This window comes from Saccoglossus kowalevskii, chromosome 2, assembly GCF_978046115.1.
Source record: "Saccoglossus kowalevskii chromosome 2, keSacKowa6.1, whole genome shotgun sequence".
Classification (NCBI taxonomy): Eukaryota; Metazoa; Hemichordata; class Enteropneusta; family Harrimaniidae; genus Saccoglossus; species Saccoglossus kowalevskii.
In genome coordinates, this window is record NC_140642.1 from 11,357,427 (window position 1) to 11,366,886 (window position 9,460).

Consider the following 9,460-nt stretch of genomic DNA (forward strand, 5'->3'; position numbering starts at 1 on the left):
CCATACAACCAATGCAGAGATCCAACGCTGGAATACAGATGTCACAAAGATGAAGAGTATGTTTTATGGAACCTTTGCAGACCCATTCAATCTGAGACAGCCACCTCCTAACGTTATAAACTTTACAACTGGCTGTGTTGCTTCTGCACAGGTTGAACAATGTTTGACAACAGCACTTCAAAAAGGAGCGGCCCTTGCATCCCGATTCATAAGCGAGAGATTGGTACTTGCAGAAGTCACCTCAAAAGAGCTTATACGATGCATTACCCAAATCAAACATTAAGACTATGTCTGACATGAACAAGTCTGTCAGGGTTCGTGCAAAGAATGTGTCAATTTCGGGGGAAGTGATGTACCTAAGGCTACTGGCAGTGAATGCTGTAAAACGAGTACCTCTCCAGAGAGTGATGGCTTTCGAAAACGCCTCAGTTCTATTAAGTTTATTCTCAGATGATGGTACACCTTTGTATTGTGCAAAGTCTGATTTTTTGCACAAACTTGAAGACCTCCTGCCCGGTGATGAGAGCACTGTGGGTCATTGTGATGCCATTATCTTCGATGGACATGCCATCAATCAGATGCTTCCTCTATCTTCTACTTCGCCAAATGTCACCTTCAGGGATATGGCAGCTGACTTCATGCAATACATTATCAAGAAAAGCAACAAGCATGGCAGCACTTTCATTCAGATTGCATTTGACAGATACGATAAGGACAGCATCAAAAACCAGACTAGAGAAAAAAGAATGGCATCAACCCAAGGGCATGAATATCATGTAAGTTTTGACATGCAGATACCAAAAGTATGGCGTGCATTTCTCAGCAGAGGACAAAACAAAGCTCAGCTTGCCAGGTGTTATACTGACTACATGACTGATCATGGGGGTCATCTTCTTGGGGAGAACCAGGTACTGTATATCAGTAGGCGTCAGATCGATGGGGCTCTAAGAATAGATAGTCAGCAATCCCTGCCCTGTCCATCACTGGCATCACCACATGAAGAAGCTTACACGCGGATTGTGCTTCATGCTGTACTCGCAGCCAATGAAGGTGCAGAGCAGATTGATGTCCACAGATGTCCTTGTTTTTCTTGTGCACCATCGGCCAGATATTCATGCCTGAACAATATTCTTCCTCACTGGTCGTGAAGGTAAACACATTATACTTACTAGATATATCCCTGTGCATACCATATTTGAATAGCTCAACCAAGAGCAGCGCAATATTCTCCTTGCTGTATACTGCCTTACTGGGTGTGACACGGTTAGTGCATTCCATGGACACGGAAAACGCACAGCCTTCAGAATTATGATGCAGAAAGCGAATCTGTTCCAGCCACTTACCAATCTTGGGGAAGAATTGCAGATATTCAGACAGCAGAGGGCTGCTTGTACTGCATTTGTAGGTGCTTTGTATGGCCAGGCCGGATGTGTCTCGCTCGATACTTTGCGATGTGAAAAAGCAGCAAAGCAGATTGCACCTAAGAAACTTCCCCCGACTGAAAACAGCTTCCAACAGCATATTCTACGCACTGCATATCAATTGATGATATGGAGGCAAGCATATGTCACCATCCCTGATATCCCAGAACCAACAGAGTATGGATACTTTAGGGAAGCTGACAATTCCTTACAGCCATGCATGATGGATCAGGAACCAACATCACCTGAACTCATGAATGATTTGTTGTGTACATGCAAAGACAATTCTTGCCACACGAACTGTAAATGTCTCGACAACAACCAGCCATGTACAGCGGCATGCTCCTGCGAAGCCCAACTTCGTCTAGAGGGTAACAAAGGTGAATGCACCAACCCTCTAACAATAGCAGCACCATATATATCGATGACAGTGACACAGATACTGATGGAGATGACTAATTACACACAGAGCAGATTTTGATAATTGCCATTATTCATCTAACGTTTATTTTGAATGGGCCGGGATACACATGTCTGTATCCAAAAACACTCCTCTCACAAAAAATATTTAATACCTGGTATTATACAATCACGAGATAAGTTACTCTAACAGTCAATACCATATTGTAAAATATTAGTAGTTTCTCAGTCTATTAGATTACTTTCTGCTGCAGGGCGTCATCGACCAAACAGTTGCAATACTGATGTAATCATGTTTAGATTGATATCAAAATACATTCTTTCATGTAGCACATATCTTACACATTACATTGATATCTGCAATAAATTCTACAAGGAAAGGTCTGCTGAAGCTAAACTTTTGGATTAATTTAATGTATGTATGTATGTATGTATGTATGTATGTATGTAATTAGCATACACACGTCGTTGTTCTGAGCTCCCGAAAAATCTACGATTTTCACCTTTCAGAAAGCTAAGTAGTTATTTTTGTTGGTTCTATTGGTTTTGTGAATACTTTGTGCACTCTGTCGCTACCTTTATTTTCTTATTCAGCATAAATCTGCTGTATTTTTTGGTTGTTTTCCTTTTTGTGTTCTGGGGACTTGCCGGTGAGCCTGCCAAGATGGCCGCTTCCACGGCAAGCCCACGTGTCAGTGAATTCGCGGGGTTGACCCGCAAACATGGTGTGAAGTGCGAGTCTGTTGATGGAGTCTCAATTGAAACTTATGTGAAGGCGATTTCGGGCATTGTTGAGCCTAAAAATGTTCTGGCTGCTTCTAGAGCAAACCGCAGCGTTTTAGTTTTTCTTAATTCAGTTTCATGCGTTGACCAGGTGTGTGCTACAGGTATTAGTACAATCGGTGACGCATTTATTTATGTTGAGCCATTGGTGAAACCGGCGACCAAGGTCATTCTCTCTGGGGTTCCGCCCTTTATAAAAAACGATGTGCTCGAGCGTGAACTTTCTCTCTATGGTAAAGTGGTTTCACGCATACGCCTGATTCCCCTTGGCTGCAAAAGTCCAGAATTGAGACATGTCAAGTCTTTCCGTCGTCAGGTGTACATGTTGTGCGATGAAAAATCAATCAACGGCGTTATAACCATCATCCACGAACAGCGTAACTATCGTGTATACCTGTCGACGGATGAGGTGACATGTCATAAATGTAAACAGAAAGGCCATATTCAAAGAAATTGTCCCGGAAATATCCCTGTACAGGATACTGTTAATGGCGACAATGACAACACTACTGATATGGAAATATCTCCATCTACATCCGCTTCTACAACTGGTAATATTGAAAATGATAAAACTGACACAACTTCTAAACATGATAATAATACAAATGATATAAATGACATAATTGCAAATGATACTGATGAACACACTGATACAATTATAACTGCCGATAATACACACGATGATACTGATGATACAAATACAAATAATGCTCCATTTGAAAAAAACGACATCGACGCTATAAACACTACAAACTTTGGAAACACTAATAACACTGATGAATTGATCACAACTGCGGTTACTGGTGTTAAAGAACATGCAGCTGTTGTCACGCGTGGCATATCTGAATGTCAATTAGATGGCACGCGTACTGATCATTGTGATGATAATGAACCAGGTTCTGTTGTTTCCAGTGATGAACTTTCAAGATCATCTGCTATAGAAATTGGCGAGGAAAGGGTACGAACCCCTTACTCAGTACCCCCTCCCACGGGAGACACACCATCTTCTTCACACCATTTACATCCACCTGATCCAGGTGAATTACACAGTTCTAAAAGTGTGGATGTGTTTGATTCGAAGTCAATTGTGGCGTCTTATGACGGAGACGATAATGAGTCTGTAATGTCAGATATGTCGGACATGAGTGTCGCTTCTTTGGAAGACGTCGGGATGTCTGAAAATGAAAATAAAAAAATGTTATCTAAAGAATCATTGTTGGTTTTTCTAGAAGAGTCTTTTAACTCGAGGAAATTAATCGAGCAGGCGGTTTCTTTCTGTTCCGACCTCCGACTTTTAGTGAGGTCCTTAAACAGTCTTCGTAAGAGTGCCGATTTCCCGAGCAAAGAAAAGATACGCGTACAGCGAATGACAATGCGTATTTCGAAACATGTTAAACGTTCATTAAAATCCAGTGCTGAAGGAGATGGGAATTTAAGATCAAGCATCTTGAGTAAAAAACGAGGCATTTCCTCGCAATCTGTCATTGTTTCAACTGATTGAATTGTGTGTTAATTATGAATCAACACTCCATAGATATGCGTTACTGGTTTGGTTGCTTTTTATGTCTTCTAATTATGGCAAACGTAGCTGGAATTACTTGGAATGTACATGGTTGCAGAGATTCTTTAAAACGATACCAGCTGTTTGAATACATTAAAAGTAATTATTCTAAGGATTTTTGTTTTCTTCAGGAAACACACTCTGTTCCGTCTGATGAGCCGAACTGGCGTGTGGTCTGGAGGGCGCCTATATTTTTTTCTCACGAATCAACGAATTCGGCAGGCGTTGCTATACTTTTTAAATCTAATGCAAATATTAAAATTCTGAATGTCAATGATGTAGTCCCGGGTCGTCTTTTGCATATTCATGTCGAAATCGATGGGTTCCCGCTGCACTTGATAAACGTATATGCCCCAACCAATGGGCCGGAACGGTTGGAGTTTTTTAAGGTGTTGAAACATCATTTAAATAATATAAACAATGACCCAGTCGTCGCTGGCGGCGATTTTAATTGTACAATGGAGGCGAGTATTGACCGGGTGGACAGCCCAGAGCCACACCTTTCTTCTTCTAGGTTTCTATCACAAATTTTGTTGCGCTTCAAACTTGTTGATGCGTGGCGCCATCACAATCCTACTGTCAGGCAGTATACCTGGAGTAGAAATGAAAGCAAATCACGAATTGATACGTTTTATATATCTAAATCCATCGTATCCAGAATTAAATTATCGTCTATACTGCCTCGTTATGATTTTTCTGATCATTTTCCTGTCGATATCCGTCTGTCTTTTAACTCCATTAATGCACGTAATCCTGTTTGGTGCTTTAATTTAAGCCTCCTGCAGGATGAAGATTTTTGTGAAATATTCACAGATTATTGGTTGAAGTGGCGCAGTGAGAAATCACGCTTCAGTAAAATTCAAATGTGGTGGGACATTGGCAAGCTGAATATTAAAGTACTCACAAAGCAGTACAGTGCCAAGTTGTCCTGTACATACAGGAATAATCAAGCTGGATTACGCAAGGATATTAAAAATATTGAAGACCGCTTAAAGGACGATCCTTCACTAAAAGGGATACTCGAAGAGAAACGAACTTTATTGGAAAATCTAACAAAAACGGAATGTAAGGGTGCTGCCATAAGATCTCGGCATAAAATTTTAAATGAAAACGATGCCCCTACATCCTTTTTCTTTGACTGTGAGAAACAAAGGGGGTCGCGTAAAGTAATGTCACACTTACAGCATCCCGATGGATCGCTGACTGGGTCACAAGCTGAAATGAGGTCAATGGCTAAAGAGTTTTACAGCGATTTGTTTTCTCCCGGTCCGATTTCCATTGAAGCTCAAAATAAATTGCTTTCCGGGTTGCCTCAACTGGACGACGCTATCAGGGAAGATTGTGATGCGCCAATAACGCATGAAAATCTTACCAACGCAGTCAAGTTAATTTCCACCAATAGATCCCCAGGCATAGATGGTATTCCCGGCGAATTTTATAAACATTTTTGGTCGATTTTAGGCTCTGATCTTCACGACGTCATTACTGCCTCAATCGAAGAGGGCCAGATGCCTTTGTCGTGTAGACGGGCTGTTATCACTCTACTGCCAAAAAAAGGTAACAATGGACTACTGAAGAATTGGAGACCTGTAAGCTTACTATGCGCGGATTACAAGATCTTGACCAAAGCGCTTTCTCTAAGATTAAAATCCGTCCTTGGCAGTATAGTTCATATCGATCAAAGCTACTCTATCCCAGGAAGACAAATTTATGACAACATACACTTGATACGTGATGTCATCACGTACGCAAACAGTAAAAACATAACACTAGGAATTGTCTCTCTCGACCAGGAGAAAGCTTTCGATAGAGTTCACCACGGATATTTATTAAAAACGCTACAGGCCTTTGGGTTCGGTAATCGGTTCTGTGACTATATTAAACTTGTCTATTCTAACACTGAAAGTCTGGTCCGCGTCAATAGCGCCCTCACCAGCCCTGTCCAGTTTAATAGGGGTATTCGTCAAGGATGTTCCCTATCAGGGCAACTGTACACGCTAGCTATCGAGCCCCTTTTGCACAAGATCCGAACCCAGAGTGGTATCCGTGGTGTTCAGGTTGATGACTCTCCTGATCGAGGGGTTAAACTTTCTGCTTATGCTGACGATGTCAGTTTCTTTGTCACCAAGAACTCTGATTTTATTAAACTCAGAGAATGGCTATCTTTTTACGAGAATGCCAGTAATTCTCGCATTAACTATACCAAGTCGCAAGGGCTATGGGTAGGTGCCTGGAAAAATAGACCTGATAAGCCACTAAATATAGGCTGGACCTCTGACGGCCTCAAAGTTCTCGGCGTTTTTGTTGGGAATAACACCGCTTTTACGGATCGTAATTGGTCTAATGTCATCGACGAGGTCGAGGCGAAAATAGGTCACTGGTCAAAATATGCACCTGCTCTGTCCTACAGAGGGCGTTCTCTGATTATTAACAATCTTGTTGTATCCAAACTCTTGCACAAACTAATTTGTCTCTCTCCTCCAGATCGAGTAATTAATGCGATTCAAAAAATGTTTGTTGACTTCTTTTGGTTGGGAAGACATTGGATTCCTGCCGAATTGGTGTATTTGCCTCCCAGTGACGGAGGACAGGGATTAGCACACTTGCCAACCCGTATAGCCTCATACCGCGTACAATATGTACAACGGTATTTTTATTTTAACTCAAGTCATCCGTGCTTCTTTTTCGCTGATTACTTTTTAAGACAATTTCAAAATCTGAATTATAATAAACAGTTGTTTATTATTGATATTCCGAAGTCTGATTTTAATGTTCCCAGTTTTTATTGTAGTTTGTTAAAAATTTGGTCTAGCACTACTTTTGTGCGTAAGGACGTACCATCTACTTACCACAGCGTTTGTCTGGAACCGTTATTTTATAATAAACTCATTTTACATCCTTTAAGACAGACATCTCTCAAACTTACTCATTTTATTGAATCCGGTGTGACTAGGATTGGCGATTTATTGACTGATGGAAAATGGCTGTCAGTTCAATCGTTACATCCACGCATTAGTATATACTCAGCACGCCTGCTAGGTATCGCTCTAGATATTGTTCACAATGCTATCCCTACGAGTATGAAAGATATTGTAAATAATGAAAACACCACAGATTCCACAAATATTACACATCCAAGATATTCGCTTGAATTATTGTATAAAGATGATGATAATGATATTTTGCTCAATTGTCCCTTGTACACACTAAAGAAAGGTAGCATTTACAACTTTCTGGTGTCGGTTAACAAACTCTCCAAGGACGCCACACAGGCAGGCACTGTGTGGTGTGACTTGCTATCGATTGATACTCAGAAACCGAATTTTATGGATTGTTACCTCCATCCACTCACCAAAAAAGATGGCGACCTCCAGTGGCGTCTTCTTCATGGCGCCTACCCCACTGGAGGTTTCTTATTCAAGTCTGGGCTGAGGGAATCGGACACTTGTGTTTTCTGCAAAGAAAAAGATGACTTAATGCACGTATTCATAGAGTGCACCAGGCTGGGTCCGTTGTTTGTAACTTTTAATAAAGTTATTCACAATCTGTTAGACATTGGGTCCATCCCACTGTCCCATTACTTACTTGGACCACCTAGGAAGAAACCATTAGTGCTTCACAAATTGCTGGTGTTCATCATCACATCGGTAAAAGCTTCAATACACATTACCCGGATAAAGAAAATGAAGAACTTACCTGGTACTGATGTCACCCATTGCTTCAAAGCACGACTGAAATCAAGATTACGGGATGAATACAACTACCACAAGCTGACTGGTACTATGGCAGCCTTCATCCAACGGTGGTGCATCAACGACGCAGTAGCATCGGTCATCGGCGAAGACCTCGTCCATCCAGATTATATTATGTAAATAATAAATTGAACTATTTTTATAATAAAATGAACACTTTGATTTTATTCTCAAGATTATTTTACTGTTTCTGTTTGTACATATTCGACTATAATTTGTACTGTATCCGATATTGTTTTATACCTACCTGTACAATTACTTTATATTTCGTTGCATTATCATGTGTAATTAATTTTCATCGTTTTATATTCAAACATATTATATTGTGTACTTTTCTGTACTGTATCACTTGTATTCGCCTTTGATTTATACTTACCGCTATATGTCCAATTCTTGTATTTAAACAGTGATTGTTAACTGATTTTTTATTACTCGAGAATAAAAGATTCAAATGTATGTATGTATGTATGTATGTATGTATGTATGTATGTATGTATGCGAATCATATAAAAATCATATAAAAAACATATCATTGAAGAGTTTGTGCATATACACATGACCGATTCATAAATGTATACTATAATATATAGCAAATTATGACCTTTTCAAATGATATTAATTGTTCATAAACATATTTCTGGTGATTATCACTACAACTGCGATCATTTAAGCATAAAGTATAACCATATTTCTGAACCATGATATGCCTAGAGACAATAAAAGCTAATTACCAGTGCACAAACAACAGTATGTTCCTGAAAATGTATTTGATAAATTTGTCATGTGACCTTTTGACCTCAAGTGACCTTTGCCTCTAACCTCTGACCAAATATCATACATGGCCTAAAAGACCATTGCAATAGCTTTAAAACACGGTATAGGTTTTTAAAATAGGGTAATTAGCAGAAAATATATGAGGGTTTACGTTTCCCCTACCCCCATTTTATAATACCACTAGCGTCTGTTTTGGCGGTTCTACATTACCAAATTCAAACCTCAATTTCTCAGCTCGCCAGCATTTCCTAAAATGTCCTCAGGCTGTTTCATACTCTAGACATATTAACCTTCAAATTTATGCATGAGGACAAATGTGGCACTTTGGGTGCCACCAACTTCCAAAATAATGGCTTTTTGGGCCCTTGCTGCAGCACTAAGTACGAATCTGGAAGTAACGGTGTATCACCACACCACGTGTCTCTGTTCAGCAGAGTGTTGTTTCATTGTATTCGTCAGGTTTATTTATTGTTCAATGCACAGTGGTTGGATTGCAGGAACTTCAACAAGGCTTCGTAAGTGTTTAAAAGGGTGAGTTCTTCATTTTCAATAAAATTGAGTGTATTGCCATTATCGGGGGTGTACATCCTGTGATGTGCGTACATGTAGTAAGGGACTGGTCATTTTCTCCCAAGCTACAAGTAATATAAACCAAAAGTTCTTGGGGGGTCACTGTATTTTCAGGTGATGTGAAGGAGTGCATCCTGTTTTGCTTTTTGTTTGAGGGTCTTTTCATACTTTTGCGAAAT

The 9,460-nt window shown here is 40.1% G+C and overlaps 1 long non-coding RNA gene across 1 annotated transcript; it reads right to left on the reverse strand.

The window, feature by feature from the left end:
- Positions 1-3,202: 3,202 nt before the first annotated feature.
- On the reverse strand, positions 3,203-8,349 carry LOC146748118 (uncharacterized). The gene is made up of 4 exons (XR_014931213.1): positions 7,882-8,349; positions 7,538-7,639; positions 7,112-7,257; positions 3,203-3,799 (listed from the first exon to the last, which is right to left on the reverse strand). It is a non-coding gene; the product is annotated as an uncharacterized LOC146748118 (long non-coding RNA).
- Positions 8,350-9,460: the final 1,111 nt, after the last annotated feature.